The sequence below is a fragment of the Zonotrichia albicollis genome, chromosome 1 (assembly GCF_047830755.1).
Source record: "Zonotrichia albicollis isolate bZonAlb1 chromosome 1, bZonAlb1.hap1, whole genome shotgun sequence".
Classification (NCBI taxonomy): domain Eukaryota; kingdom Metazoa; phylum Chordata; class Aves; order Passeriformes; family Passerellidae; genus Zonotrichia; species Zonotrichia albicollis.
This window is the reverse complement of record NC_133819.1, coordinates 60571669-60594280: the sequence shown is the minus strand read 5'-3', so window position 1 is coordinate 60594280 and position 22612 is coordinate 60571669. Positions and strand designations below refer to the sequence as shown.

General features: G+C 42.3%; 1 protein-coding gene across 4 annotated transcripts in view; it reads left to right on the top strand.

The window, feature by feature from the left end:
• Positions 1–9382: 9382 nt before the first annotated feature.
• KCNG2 (potassium voltage-gated channel modifier subfamily G member 2) overlaps positions 9383–22612 on the top strand; it is a 54465-nt gene continuing 41235 nt past the window's right edge. The window contains exon 1 of one of the 4 annotated variants that reach the window (XM_074542303.1): positions 9383–9849. The gene's annotated coding sequence lies outside the window, so the exon portion shown is untranslated. Of the gene's footprint in view, positions 9850–9889; positions 10234–10324; positions 10539–12237; positions 12580–22612 lie in introns of those variants that run through there. The other 3 variants (XM_074542301.1, XM_074542309.1, XM_005481786.4) reach the window with 3 other exon arrangements.

The following is a 22612-nucleotide window of genomic DNA, read 5'->3' as shown; positions in this document are numbered from 1 at the left end:
TTTTTGGAATAAGCCTAGGGAAGATGGGTGTCAGGAAAACTTGTAACCCTGCAGGGCAACTGTGTTAAGGCTGATGTCACCTGATGGCCAACTGAAGGCCAGCTATTGTAGGTACTTCAGCCCTTTCCAGGAACAAAGTCTGAACCTCATATTACCATGGTAAATTCCTGAGCCACTCCAGCTCCTCTGCAGCTGAAGGACTGTGTGGCATATGAAGAGCGAAGGGTGTCTTTTTTTCTATGCTGCTTTGGGGTAGCTCTTTCTCATAGCAAGACTTAAATGCCTTGTTTTCCCAGTATTTCAGCTCCAACGTTAGTGGGCACCAAGAGATGGAAATGCAACTGTTTGCTATTAAGTACAAAATGAAAAAGAAAAAGAAGTAGATGGAGTAGATGGAGCTAATTGATCCACAGCCTGCTTGCTTACAGTTTAGAAACCCCTTAGAGAATAAGATAAGGAGATCTATTCAGAATAGTGCTGCTTTGAGAAAATAAAGAATGCACACAATGAGTAGTCACAGAAATTACAAATATTTAGAGGATGGATGTAGAAAGAAAAACATTGTCCTTGCCTCACTACACTGACTTCCCTAGCAACAAAGGAAAAGTTTCCAGCACCTTAGATGGCTTTTTGTTCTGCACTGGAACAAGATTATAGGTCTCTCAAAATCACCAGGGACAGGATTTCTGGCCCAATGGTGCCTACCACCCAGCAGCAAGGCAATGATTCTCTCTATGACTCTGACCTGAGTGATCTAACCATCCTGTTTCATGTGTGACACAGCAGTGAAGCCTGCTTAAACTTCCCAATTAGCATCTTTGTAAACCAGGACAAAGACAACCAGTCCTTCTCTGGACTTTCTTAGGGGTAGAGAACCTGTCAGATTTTTTAGAATAGCATTTTTAATTTCTGAAACTACTCATGCTCAATTTTCATGCAACTTTGGGGAGTCTATTGGGTGTTTAATCAATTTTAATTTCTAGTTGGGCTTTGAAAGGATGTTTTTCAACATGTGCTGTAAGGAACCAATGGCACCACCAGGCTAAAATAGCAAAATAGGATTTAACAGCAAATTTATTATAATAAAGATGAAACTTTTGCATCTGATAAGTCACCCCAAGAGCTATTAATTAAAAGGAAATGCGCAAAGGTTGTTGCTGACATTTAACCTGTCACCTGGGTTTCAATGAAGACAGAGGGCTAAGGACAGGAAAGAAGACCTGCTACAGGTGACAGTCTTCAGCCACACAAACTCCCTCCTTCCACACTGCACCCAGAGCTGTCTCAGCTGGAACTCACTTAAATGTTTCATGCATGCTCTTGGGCTTTAAATGAGCTGCCACTTCTCCATTAAAACAAAAATGCTCAAAAATACCAATATGAAAAGGATTGCTGGGTTCTGTTTAACAAAACTACGTGCCCAAAGTATCTGAAAGAGCACAGTAGAAAACAAGTGACATTTTTTCCCTGCAGAGATTCATCTCATGAGAGCCCCAGCATGAAGCATCGTTAGATCTGCCCGGTGTGAATGCAGTCGGTCAGGTTATAGCATGGATAAGTAAGTCAATTTTGCACTCACAAGCACTTTCATCTCTGTCATGATCATTATATGACAAAAAAACATTTTGCTGAGATGCAACCTTATCTTCTGGCTCTGGTAGTTAATTATTGGTCGAGGAGGGGCAGTCTGTCAGCTCCCAAGCAGCACAGCACCTTCTTTTTCCTGAGCTACTTTCCTTGGAAATTGGCTGCACTTCAGAAAATGAGCTGAAGGCACCCAAGGAGGCTGCTGCTCCTTGAACATCTGCCTCTTTTCCCCTTCTTGCTTGTCCACCCTTCTGGCCTGAAACTGTTTCCCCACTGTAGAAGTGAGAAGGTTCCTTCATAACGAAGGAGAAGGAGCTGAAGACAAACAGCTCTTATGTGACACTTCTGTTGATGCAGCCCCCGCTGGTGTTTCTGAAGGATCACCTCAGTGAATTCTGAAAATTGTTTTGTTTTGGTTAGGTCTCTTTGTTGCCAAAAATATCACTGAAAACACCGGGCATTCATTTAGGGGTTATTCAATCATTCAACTTTCCTGACAATTTTTTGTTTCCTTGCTGTCAGCAGCTCCATTGCTATTAAGCAGTAAATGTGATAAGCAGTGCAGATAAGACACCAGTCTTGTTCTTATCAAGACTAAACACTGTGAGAAAAGCCCCAGTTATCACACAAATTTGCTTAAATAATTCTGCAGGTCCCATCGCTGAAATTACTCATGTTCTTCACTGCAGATCTTGTTCGGCTTTGTGTTATAACTCAGCCAGTGGCATTTAAAAAACCCCAATAATTTAGAAATAACTCAATTTTACAACTGATGTAACATACACCAGAGCTCTCTTTATGTCCTTAGCAGCATCCTGTTTTTTTTTTTAAAGACACACTGCTAATGTGAGCCATGATGGAATGAATGGGGTAACCACATTCCTTCCCTCCCCTCCAAACCACCCTCCTCTGGATGTCAGCACCTGCACTGTTATTCTAACTCTCACTTTTACAAAAATATCCACAACTGACAAAGTTCACGGGTGACACTGACCATATTGCTGCCCTAATCTCCTCTTTCCATCAGCCACTGCCATGCGCTTTCTCATCTGCTGTTTTCATAGGTAGGGATAGGTTGGCATCCATGCAAATAATTTACACACAGCCCACTGGTTGTTCAAAAGCCACCTGAATCCCAAAAGGTGATTGTGGCTTAGGTGGATATTTGAGGTTTGTGTGTAGCTGCTTGAGACCCACCTGTGGCCATCTGTTTTTCTCTCAAGCTTAATTGCTATGTAAAGAGCAAAAGCACTTTGGCAAACCTCACCATTTTCTCTAATCTGTGCTGCAAGCTGCTGGAACGGTAGCTCTGTTGTTTTTTATGAAAAGGATGCCATGCATAGCAGCAACATGATACTAATGGCAACATGAGCAAATCATTTACCTGACTCCAGTCTGTTGGGTGGTTAAGTGGAAGCCAAAAATAGCACATCCATTCCTGACCCCTGAAATTTGTTTCAAAAGCTCTGCAGTAACTTCAGCTCCCACTAAGAAGCTGGAAACGTTATTAATAATAGAAAGTCTTTTAAAAGAACCAGGCAAATTCACTAAGCCCACTAACCTCTTGCTTAGTGAATTCTGTGAACTGCATGCTCATTACATACAGGAGTCTGGCGTTTAGGATGTTATTTAATTTACTATTTCTCATGGCAAACAGACTGGGGCAAGAAAAGCTTCAGGGCTAGCTCTCAATGCAGTTTTTATAATGTGGCCTTCACCACAGAATGCTGTGCAGAGTGTTAGTTCTGCATCAAATGCCATGACAGGCTGAATGGTGCCATAGGCATGAATCTGCTGAGTGCTTTTCTGCATTCTTTTTTCCACAAAATGAAAAATACCAACCTCTCTGCTAACTCAAGGAGTTCCACAGCCACTCTCTAGCAGGTCCCCAGGACACTGGTCACCCCAGACTCACAGAACACCCAGGCTGCCATCAGACTAGCCCTCCTGTGAAGCCCTGCCCTGTTTCAGAATATCTACACTAGCATTGAAGTTCAGATTATTCTTGATTCTCCCCACCTAGTGTGTGTTGCTCAATACTGCCCGACCAGGGTCTTTCTGCAGGAGCTAAGCTGAAAAATGTGCTTCAGGCACTAATGGGCTTTGAGTCCCTTGGAACACACCGCAGCTACACTGCAGAAAAAGCTCCTCAAAGATAAATGTTGGACCCACGGCACCATTTTGCTCCTAATGCAAACATAGCCATCCTTCACTGTTTGGGCTCTGATCCACTTTGTAGCCAAAGTGCTGCAATATGTGCATGGCAAGATTCACAAAGCTTAAATTCTACTGACCTGGATACATGTCTGCAGAGAAAGTTACTGTGAAGTTAGTGAGTGGGGCTGGGAACTTACTGTACACCTACTCTTCCTGTAGACCACTCGTGGGGATAATTCACTCCTCCCTGAAAAAGGCATATTCTCCTTCAACAAAATTTAAATGCTACTTTAGAGCACATTAGGATCCCCATGTTCATAAACCTCCAGACAATGCTGGATGATTAAACATTTATCTGAATGAACTTTCAGAGTGATTTTACTAAACTGTTTTATATTCTATATACTGACATTTGAAATTAAAGGAGATGTAATTTTTTTTCAAAATAAAGTACAATTTACTGTTGAAACCTTAATTCTGAGTCAAAGAGCCAATAGAGAGCTTGCCTTGGTTTAATGATCCATGTCAAGAATCTGAAACTAGTGAATTTGGCTTAATTTTTTTTTTTCTGAGAACAACAGTGCAAATAAATCCCACAAAAATCATTCTGATATTATTTTTCTGTCACTGGCCTTGATTTTCAGCCAAATGGATTAGGAGAACCCTTCAGACCACAAAGCCTGTATTGAAGCAAACATAATACTTTGAGGTGAAATGTTAAATTTACACAATGAAATGTATTTAAGAAGCAATTTTTCCCAAAGCAGGGTAGGATCAAGCTTAACATTGTTAGATTCATTTTCCATTTGTCTGGCTGCCTGACCATATATTTATTCAGTAATCATGCTTTTATCTCAGAGTGTTGGGTGCTTATGTTTGATTTGAGAGAAAAAATATAATTTCCAAATTGCTTCCAGTTTATGTTCTGTATTTCTTCCCATTTATAGAATGTTTTCTGCCTTGGTCTTTTGAGTGGGCAAATCCCCACACTAGCAAAATGCCTTTTCAGCCTGAGCATGGCTGCTGGGATTTGTCCTGTCAACATGGAGGCAAACATATGTAGATTTTTACCTCCAAACCTCCTGTTGATTTTTACCTCCAAATCAATATGTGGATTTTTACCTCCTTTGTAAGCAATCTCTGAGCACATGGTGTGGCATGCAGTCAGTGCCAGCTCCTGGGCTTGGCAGCTTGGTCAGATCTCTACAAAGAGACAGTTTTCAGCATAAGTTTGCATCTGACCTGGAAAAATTGAAAGATAACTATACGTGTTGTTGTCGTAAGGCTCCAGTTTTGCTCAATGTTAATACGTATACCTAGGTCTCATTTGCAAATCAAAGAGCCAAGTGGCTAAGAGTTTCTTGCTTGGCAGAGTTACTCTCCCCTCCACCAACCCCATGACTCGGGCAATAAACAGAGCCAGAAGAACATAAACTCCTTTCTACATAACAAGTTTTCTTTTTCAGGGTAGGTTTGCATATACTACCTTAAAATTTAGTTTAGCTATAATTGGAAGGTGACTTGTACACTGTTTGGTGCAACTGTGCTCCTGCAACTTGAGGCAAGAGATTACAGGGATACAAATTCATTGCTGACTCTCAGCAAAATGACAAAAACATAACCTGATATCTAACAGAAAAGGAAATACCAGAGCTGTAACTCACAGCAATATTATTTCCACACAAAAAGGATACAGAGCGTTCACAAGCGATCACCACAACAGCTATCACCACAGTAGCTCTATTACATCTTCTATAACTTGCTTGATTTCCTTTTGCTTTCTTGAATTTAACTTTTGTGATTTTCCAACCTAATTTCCCCTGAAATAATTTGAAAAATTGTTATTAATATGTAAGTATCTCCTGCTTGCAACATGTTATATAATTTATATAAATAGTCTGCAGAAAACTCTAAATTGTCCCTTAGATACCTTCTTATACAGAAGAAAATAAGTACAGAGAAAATATTATATTTATGTAATATATACACATGGCCATATTCATGTAATGTATACACATGGCTACTGTTCTAATAGATATAAAATATTTTGCACATGAACGGGACCACAAATAACCTGAGGGAAAAACTACTGCATCTGCTGTCATTGATACAATTATATTACCCTTGCCTTCTGCATTGTTACCTGCAGTATAATTTCTTAGCTCTTGTTCCAATCAGCTGCCCCGAACAGAATTTGTTGCAGTCATGTAAATAGAAGTTCAGCTTAATTATTTCCCTGTTTGAAAAATCACTTTTACCTGAAGCAAGAGATGCTCCTTTTCCCTTTCCGGTTTTCACTCCCTTCAGCTAGAAAAATAATTATCTCCATGACAGGTACCAAAATTTTGCTATCTGCCTCTCTCTCCCTGCAAAAACACACTCAGCAGCACTTTGTGACAATCAATCAAAAGCATTACAATAATAGTGTTCAACACAGTCTTCACAGACATATTCACTTATCCATCTCTGGGATTTCTGTCTGCTATGAGAGCTGAAGAGTGGGAGTCAGGCTTCCAGGGGCTTCCTTTTGTTCCTGCCACCATCTCCAAGGAGCAAACTTCTATAACCATTTCCACAGTCTACACACACCCCAGGTGTCGTGGCCACTATCACCTTTGTTTCCCTTTTTGTGACACCTTCTTTTACTTAGAATCCTCTTTCTAACATATAGAATTCACCTCCTGCCTGATGCCACGTTTTTGGGCACATCCTCTGCAAAAGCTTCCAATTCCCTACTTGGTCCCTTCCAGGCAGATGGGGATGTACCAGTTTGCAGCTAAAACAACTTGCCTGACTGGGACACCAGGGTGAAACTATAAAATTCCAGCTTTAGTGCAGATTCTTACTGCCTCTGCCCATATACTGTTTCTTTGGTCATTGGTGAACTAATTTAACCATGGTGAACTAATTTAATAGGTTCTTCATCTCTAAAACATATGTACTTACATGTATAAACTCAACCCTAAGACTGCTGATCCCAAATGAGTCCTGAGAAGCTGAATGTATTTGAAGAGGGCTTATTGACACTCAGATGAGGCATCTTATTGACCTGCAAAATAGCTTCTGGATGACACAAGTCCTAAACCAAATTCGTCAATACAACAACTGAGATGCTAAAATAATCAAAACAAATCAACAACCACCCCACAATTCTAGGAGTTATTCTGTTGTGAATCAAAAGGAAAAGGTATATCCTTTCCCCTTTCATAGCTCTGGGATAATAGTCCAGCTTTACTCAGATTTCAGATTTTAAAAAAACCCTAAAGTATTGCATTTAAATCTGCTTTTTTTGCTTTACAAAAGTTGGTCTTGGTGAGCAGTGTAAGCAAGTGGCTTAATGCTTATTACAGTTTAAAATTTCTTAAATATGCTTTCTAAAAACATTTAAGCATATTTAAGAAATTTTAAAATAATTGAAGAAGTGAAACAGAGGTAGGCTTTGTCTTCTACATTTGCCATGTCACTGCCACTGAAGCTGCCATCTGTGGAACAGAATGGCAATAGCAACACTAATGGGATGTATTGGAAAGAAATGGGGAAACACACCTGCAAAGCATTTAATCATACCTCTCTGAAATTTTTGGGACTTCAGATGTTAATTTCATTTGAAGCAGGACCAGGTCCAAGTAAAATAATAAATTTTTGAACTAGAAGACTGATGAGGCTGCACCCACACACCTGTATGAGAGAGCTCCTCACAGAAAGCCATACAAATGTGTTTTCAATTGCAGTAGAAAGGCATGACTGTAAACCAAACTCAATTTTATTTACTCCAAGCAAGTCCAGAAGGAAGAGTAAGAAGGAATGGTCCCAATCTTCTATAGGCATGGATATGAAACAAAGCTGCCAATTTACCTTTTGTGGCCCACTTCTAGATGTGAGGGTCTTCAGAAGGATTGGAACGGTGCCTGTAGCCTCCCTGCTGCAGCTGTGGGTGCTGTGTGAGTCGGGAATAGCACACATGACATGGCCTTCAAGGAACAGGAGCACAAAGCAGCACCAAAGCAAGAGCACTGAGAGAAAAAGGCTGGAGCCAGAGACCCAGTTTTCAACAAAAGTAATGCCAAGACTGCACAGATTTGATCCTGTCCAAACCAATTAACTGCTGCATGCAACCTTTTCCCTATCTGTTTAGAAAACTGGAATTGTATTATTTTTAATGGTAAGTGGCATGGACCCCATAAATAACATTCTGCTATTGATTTTCAATTTTACTCTTCATTATCATCTGTGAAGTAAAGGAACTGCAACTTAGTGGAACTGGGGGGTGGAGGATACGGTATACTGTTTAATATTTTGGAATTATTAAAAGTGGAATTACATCTGTCCAGTCATGCTGACTCTTCACTTCTGAGGATGCACAACTAATCTCCAGTGCAAGCTGAAAGGTAACCTCTTAGAAGTGAGATCCTAATCTTCATAGCCTTGTCAAATTACTTATTGGGAATTAGAGGGGGAGGGGAAAAAAAGGAAATACATACGTCTGTGTATTTCAACACAGATTATTTTGAGGAAATACAAGCCATACACAGGTGGGATAAATCCGTGCTAAATAAATAAATAGAGCTGGCACAGAAAAGTAATTGCACAAAAATCTTATGCCAGGGGAAATATGTTCCAGGCTATCTGTGCTGTCAAGCAGCAAAAAAAAATAAAAATAAAAAGGTCTTGCTGTATGAGAAAGACAAGTGGTTTCAAATAGTTCTTTAACACCGATACGAACAAGGTCAGATTTTGCGATGCCTGTCTCGCTTCCAGACTTCAGTGGGAGAGCAGAGGGGAGTGATTCATGGAGATCATGCAAGAAGCAGTGCTGAAATGGAGCTGAGAAGGCCATGAGCAAGGTCCTGCTTGTTTGTCTTTACATAATGCAAGACAAACAGAATATGAAATGAAATTAGAAGGCAATGTACTTAATTGCCAATTCTGCTGTCTTGAAAAGCAAATACTTTAAGAGCAATGAATTGTTCCCATGAAACTTGATTGATTTTGTAGTGGTTGTAAGAAATAGTTAGTAAAAACCATGAAATGCATATACATGTACAAAGAGAATCTCCACAATAGCTACAGATACTCTAGGCAGAGCTATGTCCTGCTCTCCCTGAGACAGAGTTGGCTCCTTGCAGAGACAAGGGGCTGCCTGGGACTGACAGTTTCTGTCAAGTTTGACCTAACAAATTCTTGCTCTTGATCCACTAACTGAGAAAAGCAACTAATTAATACACACATAATCTTTGCTTCAATATTAAGAGGCAAAAATCATGACAGATGCCAGAACTACCCAGAATTTTCCCCAAGAGGAAGGGAAGGAATTTTTTTTTTTAAATACACCAAAAATTAAAATAAATGAATGCCAGGATCAAAATAAAATAAAATAAAATAAAATAAAATAAAATAAAAGTGTTAAGACTGACAAAAAACTGGATTCAGGTACTAGCTACAGAGGCATTTTGAAAAAAGCTGACATGAGACAAGAGACACCTCAGGAAATGCATTTCGATCCTTACAAATAGGTTGTAAGGATCCTAACCTACAAATAGGTTGTAACTTGGTACCTATCGAGGTTTAGCGGGGGGGCGGGAGGAGTCGGGGTAGAGCATCCTCGTTACTAAAACTATAAAAGTTACGAGTGTGGTTACCAGTGTGCTTTTGGTTTGCCCGGTGAGCGGCATCCTGCGGCGGTGTACATGCGGTGTAGGCGCGGGCAGAGCCCGAGCACTCACACCGGCATCCAAAGGCTTAACCTTCCCCCGAGCGCCCGCTCGCAGATCGGGGACATCAAGCAGGCCAGTGGTGTCTCCGTCCGACCGTCTGTGAACGCCGCTCCCCACTCTGCCCCCCGAGGGCTCCTGGCAGCCCCGGCACACACGACGGGGTCGGAGCCCAGCCGCGCTGTGCCGAAGCGCCTTACCGGGAGCTGCCGGCCCCGCTCCGGCTGCGCCGGGCAGGGGTAGAAACTCGGGGAAAGGGCTCTCCCCGCCTTGGGAAGCGCCTGGCCCGCCCCGCAGGCTCGCTGACAGCGCTCACCTGCCGGCTGCACGGAGCCGCCCGCGGGCTCGGAGCGGAGCGGAGAACTCAGCCCGAAGCGCAGCGCAGCCAGCACAGGTCCGGCGCTCGGGAGAGCGCGATCGCCGCCTCAAAGCGTCACGGTCGGGCTCGGGATGAGTGCTTGGGCAACAGCGGGGCCAGCGCTGCCCCGATGAGGGGAGGGGGCCGCTGGTTAAAGACACGAATGACAGATGAGCGCCGCTGCCCAGACAGGACGGAGCCCCCTGAGGCTCGCAAGGCGGCCGGGGCAGCGGCGCTCCGGGGCGGGGGGGCCGTGCCCCGGCGGCAGGCGGCGCTCCGGGGCCGGCGCTGGGGCTGCGGCGGCGGCGAGCGGGGCCGCACCAGCCGGAGCGAGCGGGGAGCCGGGAGCGGGGCGAGGCGATGGAGAGGGGAGCAGCCGGCGCCGTCCCCCGTCCCGGCCGGGAGGAGGCAGCGCCTGAGGTGAGAGGGGCTGCGGGCGGGCGGGCCGGGGGCACCCGCTGGGCGAGGGACTGGCGCTGGGTAGCGGCAACTGCGCCGGTTGTTTGGCCGGCGGCACCGTGCGAAGTTGCGGGGTCCCGTCCCTGCCCGGGCCGTGTGCGGAGCAGGGGCACTGCCAGAGCCGGCGGAGCGCGGCCGCCCCGCCCCGTCCCTGCCGCCTGCCCCGGGCTGAGCGCTCCCGCGGCGGGCCCGGCCCTGCCCTGCCCTGCGGAGAGGAGCGGAGCGAGCACAGCCGGCCCTGCCCCGCACTGCGGCCGCCGCTGAAGGTACCGGGGCTGGGCGGGGGCGGCGGCGCCGGGAGCTGCGCCGGGGCACGGCCGCTGCCCTCCTGCTCTGCCCCGGAGAGCGGCTTTGCTCGCTTGCCTGCTTGGGGATTTCGGGCGGCGATTCGCTTTCCTTACAGAAACGGAGTGTGCGGAGCTGTCACGGGAATGACGGTGGTGTGCCCGTGCATGGAGCTGCACAGGGGCCCCAGATCCTATAGTTTTTGCTTAGGCAAAAAACCAGCTGCCGCTGGTTTCCCGGGTCTTTCTCAAGGTTTATGCAAAATTGAGTCTTTAGTCAGGCTGCAACATCTCCTAAATAATGTGTTTAGCTAACGTGATTATGAGTTTCAGTTTGGATCCTAGGCAAAATTTGCTCTGAATAGGCAAGGCATAGTTAATGTTTGGTAAATGCATTACTGTCAATTTGAGTGCATATGCATGATCATACCATAAATTCTGAAGGAATATGGAGGGGCTGTCTTTATTCAGGTCTATACCGTATGGTTTGAATATTCCAGCTTTGACACTGACCATGAAAACAGTGGTTAAGGGTTGTCCCAAAGAAGAAAGTACCTGACCATAAGACCCTTGATGAGCCTGATCACTTCTAGTGGAGTCTTTTTGGAAAGGCAATCTCTCCTTTCTTTGAAGCACTTGTGCAGCAGATACTTTTGCTAGAAGAACTTCTTACTGCATCTCTCTCCCCAGGGTAAAATTGGATAGGTCCATAAAAAGTGGCAAACCTCCACCTGAGGGCATTTTTTTAGTTCAGCCTGAAGCACCAAAGTTTCTTGAGAAGAAAAGCTGTCTTTTGAGTCTGCTTGTCCCTCCCCTGGCTATTTCCACGGTTCTGAAATTACTTGAGGGTGACCTTCAGAGAAAGAAGGCAGCTTTGCTCAGAGGATTTCAAACCTTTTTTTTGTCCTTTGTAAGGCTTCTCTAAAACAAACAAGCAGAGCATTTGGAAGGAAACCTATGATTGAATATTCAGCAGTTCATTTCCCTTGGGTAAAAGCTGATAGATGTTTTCACTTGTTTTGGAAAAGTTTCTAGCCAAGCAAGAAAGATCTGATTTGACACTGCTGAAGTAAATAATGAGGTAAGGCAAAGGAAGGTAGTATTTTTTTGGTACATCACTCCTGTTGTGTGGAAACAGGGGTTAGAAACTGGGTGAACTGTTGCAGGGCTTCTTCAATTATACTCTTATTTTGGTGGGTTAATCAGTGTATCAGTTTCTGTGAAAACTCAAGACTCCTGCCTTTTAAAAAACATTAGCAATATCACTGGATATTTTCAGGCAGTGCATATCTGAGACACTGAGACACTCGCCAAGAGATGAACAGCACTTGGCCCTGTGCCTCTGGGCTTGTGCCTAATAATACATCGCAGGAGCACTGCATTAGCTGTCAATAAATGTTTGCCTTCACTTCAGGCTGAAGTATGGAGTGGCTTTAAAACAGCACGGAGAGAAAAGTTTCAGCTCAGTTTTTAAGTGTGACACAGCCCTTTGTATGACTAACTTTTGGTTCTTGGATCTATTGTCAGGGTCCCCATTAATATAGCCCAGCTTTGTTTATGTGGCTTTGGTTTTGAAAACCTAAAATGCATGAGTTTATTTTTTTAATTTCCCCATAGTAGCTCTGTGTTGATAAAACAGATCAGAGAAAAGTTTCATTAGAATTGCATTTCTTTGCTGAACTTAGACAGGACTGTGATAGTCATATTCATATTTCCCTTTGTCATTGTGTTTGATTCTGGGAGAAATCCTTTTAAATGCCTGGCTGTGATTTCAGGACACTGTAAGAAGTTACCCCCAGGTAATCAGATTGTGCCTCGCACTGAACCCAGCACTGTCTGCAGTCAGACAGGATCACTAATCAAGCCAGTGTTGGATGGATTTTTTGACACTGTGGAAACTCTTGGACTTCTCCAGCGTGAAACCAGACTAATTGGAGAAGCTAGAGCCAGAAAAGCTGGTGGGAACTGAGGATGCCCGAGCTGTAGCTATGCTAACATTGTGCACTGGTACTCTTGGTACAGGGTGAGTACCCAAGTGGGGAATTATTCCAAAGTATTGTCTTCTGAATGCTTGACATAGCTTTTAGCTTGTGAACTTGCATGCACACAGCTATTTGATTGCTTTTTTGAATGATTAGGGGAAATACTGAGATGGATTTGAACCCTCTGTCCTCAGATTGTTCGCAAGAATAAAAAGAGGAAACATTTTAAGACTGAATGAATGATAAAAATAAATGTTCAATTTAAACAGTATTAAGAGAAGAAACAGGAAACTGGAGATAGTGGAAACTCCAAATCTTTTAAATGTCTGAGTGATTGAGGAGCTTTTCTCTTATTTTAAAAATTTCATGGGCAATCAAGGACCAGTGTGTTAAACCTGTGATACAGATGGGTTTCAGTAGAGGGTTCAGAAACTTTCAGATGCATGTAGGTGATAAGAATTGAGATTATTTCTTTTCAAATGTTTTTTCAGCTCTGCTAAAGACATGAAGAAACCTATCAGCTCTGGTGCAGTACCTCTTTAAATACTCAGTGTGCCTTGAATTGCATGGAATAACTTATTTGCTCAGTAAAGACATTATAGTTACCTGACTCGTGTGTTTCCCTACTCAGATGAATGTCTTCATCAGATTCTAAGAGGTGCCATAATCAGCCAAGGGACTTCAGTGCTTTGTTTGCGTCAGGCATTTTTAAGAACCAATTAGTTAAACCTGACAACTTTAAGTTACTTGGTACTGCTTCCCTGGTGTATGCTGCCTCTGCACCACACGCATGTTCCATTTCAAGGCAGTTTCGCCCCATGGAAAGTCAGGGTCTGTTGCTTCTGTTCCTCTTGTGTAGTGTTTTACCTGTGAGAGACTTCTTCCTTACTCTTCATTTAGTTTTGTTCTTCACTGGACTGAGATACAAATGCTAATTCAGATTCTCTGCACTGTGGTTAAATGGTGAGCTGAGTGAGAAAAACAATGTTTGTGAATGCTCTGGTGCTGGTCATAGTGCCTGGTGAAAGAGCAGTGGCCTTTCCCTGACTTTCCAGCAGAGAGGTGGACACTCCCTATGCTATTTAAGATGAGAGAGGGGCTGGAGTCACTCTGCTTTCTTAATATTGTCCTTCTGCCCTTGCCAATTCAAAAATCATCTGTGATGGTTTACTGAATGCTGATGTGCTTTAGGATGAGTGCTTTACCTCTTCAAACTTCCAGTGCTTTCACTAACCTTAGGTGCATGAACAGCAATTTCTGGAGCATTTTTCTTCTTATTAAATATTTAAAATCTTTGTTTTTTCACCCTGGAATTAAGATAAGAAGTATGCAGTGTCCCAGCTTCTTAACATAACTGGCATCTCTGGTAATTGTTCAGCTTCTACCAACAAATTTGCCATTTCACCACTATTTGGTGATAAAATCTAAATCTTTAAAGTAAGTCAGAGGTTAGTGGTATTTTTTCCAAGTGACATAAAACTAAAGAAGGAATTTAAGTTACTGTAATTGAATTAAGCCACTATAGTCTATTCCTATTTCTGAGTAGAAAAAGTCTGAAAATATTTCTTTCTTCTTCTCTTTCAGGGTTCTAAATAACTACTTTAAAAATAAGGATAATTAAGACTGTAAACTGTGATACCAGCTATTGGTCAAAATAAATGTAAAACCACTATGTTTGCAGGCTACCTGCACAAACAATGGCTCTCCATGCTGTGTGCTTGGTCAGCCAGTGTCTTTCTGAGCTCTCACTAGAATCTGTGATGCTTGTTGAAAACAAGAGATCCAACTAAAGTGTGTTAAATTAGAGTTCTGCATAAGTTGCAGGAGATAAATCAATGTTTGACAAATGAGAAAGGATATGAGCATTTAAAAGAAAAAGCGTACTCAAGATTCTAGGAATATTAAAGCAACCAAGATGAAACAAAAATAAAGCATTAAAAATGTATCCCTTCAGTGTTGTTTCAAGAAGAAGAATTACACATGTTGGTGTTTATGGAGATTCTTCTCATCTTCTTATTCAGAGCTTTGTGTTTCTTGAAGGTATAAATAATATTTAGACGAAGATGGTACCCACAAAAAGCACTTCGTAAATATTAATGTTGTGGGGGATTTTTGGCAATTGAGTTAGAGCTGTTTGTCTCAGCCATATATAAATGGTTCTGTGAACAAAATAAATAGATTGATACCAACTGGGCAGGGAGTAATGGGTAAGATCCATCTTTGTCTGTGTGCAGAGTAGTGCCAGGATGCCCATTAGGGAATGGGAGCAGTTGGGCCCATGCTGGTGATACCCTTCTCTGCCTGAATTCCATCATTCCTTACGGGGGAAAGTGTGCTGAGACACAGCAGGGTCATAGAATCACTTAGGTTGCGAAATCTCAGGATTTCTGCTGGTCAGAGTGACTCTTAGATACATACAAGTCTGTTTTCCCAGCCCGGCAGTCAAAGGAGGAGTCAGGATTCTACTGTTCTCCTTCTCAAGGTTGTTTATTGTTTCTTATCTATAACATTCTTTCTCTGGCCTTCCAAGGTCTGTTCAGCAGGTCAGACAGAGGCACACACTGACTGCCCTCAGAGCCGGTGTTGTCTTTTATACTAAAAACAGAGTGTATGTTATTTACAATAACTAACCTATCACCTATGCTAGACAGTGACTTTCTACCTTAAACCAATCCAAAAGTGCCAACATCATCCAGAAGTTGGAGGCTAGGGAGAAGGAGAAAGAAGGACAAAGCACGCCCAAATTCCTCCATCTTGGGACCTCGAGCCCCCATACTAAAAACCCCAAAATTCTACATTTTCACCCTGTGATAAATTCACTGTCATTCTACCTAAATTTTCTTGACTTGTAATTCTTCATATAAAGGTGGTAGTTTGCTCCATGGGTCAAAATCAAAGGCACGGGGGTCTTGGGCTCCATGCCAAGGTTTCTGCCAGGGCCTCCAGTGCTCCAGGGCAACCAGAGAAATTTCCTGGGTTCTGACAGTGAAAGACCTTTAAGATCATGTAGTCTGACTGATAACACTACCAAGCCCACTACTACACTGGTTTTGTTTAGTACACCTGGGATTTGAGCATGGTCCTCTGAGAGCTTTGGAGAGGATTTATAAACATGTTTATTTGTTTATTATATATCTCTTGCCATCTTCCAATGTTTATTGGAGTTTCTTCTAATGTTTCTAGTCAGACACATTCTTGGGATGGACTGACAATGTGGCCAGTTTCCTAGATGTTCTGCGTAGCAGTTGTGTGTTGGCTGTGAACTGGATTCCTCAAATCATCATTTTGTGCACATTTGCTCCGCTGAGTTACAAGATATCTGTGATTTTAAAATGTTTAAGGAGAAACTGGACAGATTAAGGAAAAAGGAGGAGAAGTAAACTAGATTTAGGGTAAACCATCCTCCAGGGATTTGGCACAGCTGTGAGGATAATTTTTTTGTGCCTAGCCCTGTACTCCTGAAAACTAAACCTAACTTGTTCAAGTCTAGCACATTTCTGAGACTTTGGGATTTTATCTGTCCAGGGTGTTGAACGGAACTGAATCCTGAAATAGACCTCATTTCCACTCACGTTATAATTTCTCAAGTTAGAACTGGACCTATACTACTGCTTTTAAATGTTTGTCACATCAAACCAGCTTTGAGTCAAGGAAATATACTGCTTGGATACCCATTTGTCTGACAACAGGTATCTCTTAGTGCAGATCTGCTTACTTTGGTGACTTGGAGGGTGTAAACATTTGCATTCTTTCAGAGTCTCTCCCTTGTGCCTTCTCTTCCCACTTGGTCCCTGCCTTGCTGTGGTAGTGCATGGATTGTGAGCCCTGGTATCTGTGCTGTGTACAACATTCCTGGCTCAGGTGGCTTTGGCATTACTGGGCTGTTACTGGCCTGAGCTGGAATTCATTCACAGCTAAACTCTGTATCTGTTTACAGCTGAAGCAACACTGAACTGCATGAGCAATAGTATAAGAGCATCACATTCAGAGTCAACAAGAATGGTAATGTGCTGGTTTAGCCACACAAATGATGTAGATTACGAAGGGACCAATATGTGATTCCCATTAATGGGTCTAGGTCATGTTGTTTGCCCGAGTGGTGTAAGGCAGTGTCAGCCAGGAACCTGTCTTACTGTCTGAATGTGGTTATCATAATGATGGACAGACTTTTGCAGTGTATAGAAAAAATCTCTAGGTTTTGTTTGGTTTTGGACTTTGGGGTTTTTTGTTAGGAGTGGGCGTTAATATGTTTCTAAGAATAAGAACCAGGATCTTGCTTTGGAAATGAGGTGGAAACAATTGCTAGAGAAAGTGCATTGTCAACACTGTGAATCATTGAATTCACAGACTGAGCTTGAGGGAAGATGAGGGGTTTTTGAACTTCTCAGAGTGAAGTGTGAGAATCTTTGCTGAACAGATTGTAATGGACATGAGGAAAATAGTTGTTTTCCTTCAGATTATGAGTGCAATTTTTTTCAGCTGGTAAAACCAGAAAGCCAGATCCTCAATGGAGACTCTGCAATCACGATATGAATTAATTCAACGAAACTCTGAGTGAAACTCAAGCCTCTTTAGAGCTTTTCAAACATTATCCCAAGACTAAAGTCTGTATGGGTTAGAATTCTACTTTATTTTTACCTGTCAGGATAAAATTTTTGCTTGGTTGTCACAAATTAAATCTCTTACCTCACAAACTGCCTTTGATAATGTTCCAAAGTTAAGGAACAGCTACTTGAAAAAGCGGATATTTCCCAGGACATGGAGAACATCTCATAAATTTTAGTTTCTAATTCTGACATCAGAAATTATTGCTTTTGGAGATCACTATAATGTGCTCCTAGTTAATGAAGATTGTTGTAGGCCATCAAGACTGATTCTTGCAGTGAAATTGCAGTTATACTTTGATGGCAGAAACCTGCTGTGTGCTTCCATGGATGGTCTAGTACCACTTTGTTACCATTAGTGGACCTTTTGCCATCTTTTCAGACTGCCAGAGCTTGTTGTTCAGTTGAGCTGTTAAATTTGATTACAGTAATGCACGCTGATGTACACTAATGCCTGTTGATTGCAATAATGCGTATTGACATATTTCTGAACTTACCTCCATGCTCAGAATAATGACCAGCTTTACCTGCTAGGCCTCAGCAGGCAGTGAAGCCACAAGAGGCTGGTCTGTGATTTCTATTGATGCGCATGAGTATGCTAACTTTGAATGGTATCCTTTTTATGATGGCTTTCACTCTAGAGGAGCACACAGCAGAATCGTGACCTTGTTACGTTTAATCAGATGGTTTCTGTGACAGTACTCAATAATATATTCATTCTAAGTTCCCAGCTAAGTTTTAGGGGTTTTTTCTGGCTTGCATTCAGTTGAACTTTTGTTCATTATTTAAGGGAAAGTCTCCTCTATTCAGCCTATGAGAAGGCAGGAACAACTCTAGTCACACTAGTTCTGGTTCAGATAAGGCTGATTTGTTTTAAGTTCTGTACCTAGAATAATTTTATTGCCATCTTCTTGTCTGTTGTGTTTTTCAAGGTCATTTATTCAAATTCTGAGGAGTAGTTTTTAATGTTATTATATACTGTAAAGTCATCAAAGGTGTTTCAGGAAGGACTTTTCTGAGTATGACTTTAAAGCCTGCAAAAACCTTTGCAAATATATATGGATTAAGGAAGCTGATCAGGGTTACATATGAAAGAGAGAAAAAAGGGGGAATGTTGAAAAGTCTTTTCTTGACAAGTTTAAGTAGTCTAGAATGAGATATAAGGCTCCATTTCATATCTACTGTTTTAGAACCAAAAGGCTGAGTCCTGTAAGGCTGGGAAACACACAGCATACACAACATTTTCTTTATCCACCAGAAGCAGCATACTGCCCAGGCTTTAGAGAGTCCCAGCATTTTGCGATCATAGATTGTGAATATCCTCTTTCACATTATTTTATTCTTCAATGTAAATGTCACTGAAATATTTCTCAGTTTAGTACTGCATTTAGTGTTTCCCTAAAAGCCTGATTTTGAGCTCAGCCTCTCCTGATGGTTGTGTGAGGGTTCACACCATGAAGGCTTCCTCTGGCATCAGAGGGACTGGAATTTGTTCTGCAGACTGGTGTTCAGGGCTCTTCATTGGGAGCAATTCCTGGTTGCATGGCAGGGAAACGTTCTTTTTGGCTGAGGTAAATCAAAGGAGCTGTCCAGACCTACCTTTGAGTAAATGAGAACATGTCTCAGTCCTGTGTGTTTGTACTTGTATTTCTTTGTACATCTGCAGTGGTCTAGAGTTAAAACCCTCAGAGTTATGGATGAAAAATATATCACTCTTGGACCAACAAGAGTAAAACTTCTGATTTCATTTCTTTCCTAGCTTTAAAATAAAAAATTATGAAAAGATGTCATTCAGGATTAGACATTCAATGTCTAATCCTGAAATGCTTCACCATTAGATCATAGAATTGTAGAATATCTTGAGTTGGAAGGAATCCACAAGGATCCTTGAGTCCATGGAAGCAGTTTGTTCTATGGCTTCTCAGTTTCCATTGCAATCTGCTGGTGTTCTTGCCTAATTGCTTTTCAATTAAAATAGGTGCTTCTCACTTGGCTTTCTTCCTCTACTTTGAGTTCCAATGTGATGGTTCTGCACTTGGGTCAAGCCTCAGGACTGCCCAGCTTGGTCTGTTTGTAGACATGTATGATCTGGGATGCACTTTCCATTTGGAAGTCACTTTGGCAAGCTCTGCTTTTCTCCTGCAGGAAGGGAATCAGCATAAATACCTTTAAAACATGCACTAGCTTGGACTTGGCACCGTAATACTGTGTCTTCTTTAGGTGAAAATTTTAACTGAGCAACTGCAATCAAAGATTGGCCTCTCCCTGCACTATCCCAGTGGCATTGGAGAATAGAATATTATGAGCTGGGAGGGACCTTTCATGAGTAATTCACACAAACCACTGAGTACGTTGGTGTCCTGAAGCTGATGGGCTCACAAAATGTAAGGGGTTGCGAGTGGGTCTTTATAGAACATTGTAAAGCCTTTTATTTATCAAATCTCATACACACTCTTTTATTTATCAAATCTCATTCATTCTAATAACTAGCTCAGAGTTCTTGTGCTTTGTCATGTTAATAAGTGCAGTGAATCATCTTTAATAACCAGTGCATTTCTCTGTAAGCTCTGATAGCATCTGTGGGAGACTGTGACAAATAATACCTGTTCCAATGCTGCACATGTGGATATGCATGCTGTTTTGTTTCACATCAAACATGGCTCCTTGTTCAACAACCTACTACAATTCTAAATACTGGGTTTTATTTTTTTTTAAAGATTATCTAGAATTTATTTATTCCTCAAATGAAGGGATTCACCTTTAGCTTAAGTGAGAGAAGACTGGTGTACAATCCAAAACTCATACTTTGATACTTTTTAATAAACTGGATTAATTGATCTTCTTATAAAAAAGTGTTACAAGAGGGGCACATTGCTCTATGCACACATCAGCATGAAGAACCAGAAAGTCAGATGAGGATTTGTCATGTGTAGTGGCAGCCACCTGATTCTTTTCTGAAGCCTCTGGAGTCAGCATTTCTCTGGGCTCTTCCTATTTCATTCTTGGTCAAGATTTTTCAAGCACATTCAGACTATTGAAGTTTAGTGACATGATTCCTTCCTCACTTTTTTGCTTCCTTGGCATCCTTTATATCACTCTTGGCATTCTCAAAAGAGAATTAAAGAGAAAAACTATTAAAGAGAAAAAGTACCACGAAAAGATTCTACTCTACAATTTTTAAGTTATTCTATGCATCACTGGAGATTTCCGGGAAAGATCTTGAAGCAAGAGACAGAGCTAAAGTTAAATTCAATAGCATAAGAAAGGTATAAAAGAAATCAAACCCTTTGATTTCAGAATGTAAAGGAAAATGCAGCACTGGGGTTTAGGGGCAAACTTCTCCATAGAGTGGGATACATCATGAATGTGCAGGTTCTTTGAACCTTCCAATGAAGTGTTCTGTAACTACTGATTTTGTCATCCTGTTGCCACCTATGAAAGCTAGTAGGCATGGTCCAACTTTGAGGCGTCCATTGCTGGAATTTAAGCTGGCTATTAAATGTATTCAGGTGGTCATAATAGAATGATCCACTTTCAATTAAAATAAGTTAGTGTAGAATTACCACAGACTGGTGTTTTGACTTAAAATACTGCTAGGTCAGAGTAGAACAACAGTGTTCAGGCTGTTTATCTGTATATTTTGCATTATTTTCTGTCCTCTGTTGTAATAAGCAAGAGTTTTTCTCAATTCATTTTGTGCATTCACCTACCCATTCACAGAGATAACAGGTGTCACCTGAAATGGTTTCAGAGTCACCAGTTGCACATTCATGGGACTGTCTCTGAATATAGGTGTGGGTCCTGACCAACTAGGATCTGACAATGCCTGACTTCAGGTTTCTGAATTAACTCCTCAGTCCCATGTAGGGGCTGGATGAAAGGCAAAGGCAAGAGGGAACATGACATTGTGCCCTACATTGGTGATGGTACAGAACTTGTGTCTCGTACAGTGATAGTGAGAATGGAAGATAATGAATGAGTGTGATAAGGAAAAGTGTGTCCCTCTGCCTTTTCCGTAATTTCATCCAAGCCAAATCCAAGCCAATTGGTAAATGTTGGAGTGCCAGGAAACAACATTTGGGCTTCCAGGGATCCAGTGATGGATTTTAACACATTTTTGTGTTGCTTATTTTCCAGTGTTACATTTTTGCTATACCAGTGGGTTCTCAACGGCACAGGAATAAATCCATTAGTACACTTATGATTAGGACTTTGTAGTTATGTAAAGGCAGTCTCATTTATGAGGTTTTATTTCCCACCCACATTCCATCCTTTGGCTTTTTTGAGTGGAGAGGCCGGCACGAATGTGGGGGCAAGACCTTGGTCGTTTTGCAGGGGCAAAAAGTGTGGAAAGTGATGCCAAAGTCCCTTTGGAGAGGAAGACAAGGCAGGCAGCCAGGGGGGTTAGGAATGCCTGCTACGAGCTGGCATGCAGGATGTGGCTGGAGGGAAGGCTTAGGTGAGACTGCAAGAGGGAGGTCTTGCCTGGAGTTCCATTTCAAAGCTTTTTGAGCCCAGGAAAGGCTGGGGATGGTTTGTGAGCAAGCTTGGCTGAAAGAGCTCCATTATTGCACTAGACAGTGCTGACTCCTGATTGGCACTGGTGTCACAGAACTCTTCAAGGAGTCTCTCTTGGTACAGAAGGTACCACTCAGCCTCAATGACACATACTGAAGATTTTGTTCTTTTCAGCATGTTATAGGGATAGATTTAGGCTGGGCCTAGCAGAGCTTGTCTCCCATTGCCTCTCCCCCTGCTCCCTTGATGCAATGCAAGGGAATCAGAACCACACTGACTTCTCTCCACCTCCTCAACCCTGCATGCTCCTCACAAGAAACCAGAAAAAAAGAGTGTGTCACATGTCACTTGTGTCTGTGATTCAGCCTGCCAAGGACCCTCAAAGGATCATGTGTCCTACTGCATCACCTCGTACAGTGTGTGTGGAAAAGAGGCACCTGCTCCTTTGAGGGGTGCCTAAGGCACCAGAAACCTGTTTGAGTGACTTGAGGTGGGGCAAGAAGACATTAGCCCACAACTAAGTAAAGTGCACACAGTTTTGGGGAAGGCTGAGCCAGCGGGCTGTAGCACACAGAGCTGGTTTCCTGCAGAGGGGATGCGAGCGAAGGAGGGATAGGCAGCAGCATATGGCAGTTCAGCTCTGAAAAGGAGCTGTGGAAAATGGCAGCTCCTTATTTAGCAGATCAGCTTCCTCTCTGGATGCCCTGACTGGATTTTGTAGACCTAATTCTTTCCTTGATAACTGAATGGATTTGGTCTGGAAATAGAGAATCTCATGGTGCCTCTAACTGAAGATTTTTTCTGGAGTGGAAAGACACTATCAATTTCAAGGCAAATAACATATGTTTGAGGAGAATTTTAGGAGGCTGCATATCAAGATTTTAGGCCAAACCCTGACAAAACATTTGGAAAGCATTTCACAAGTAAGTAAATGCAAAAGATAGAATCATGG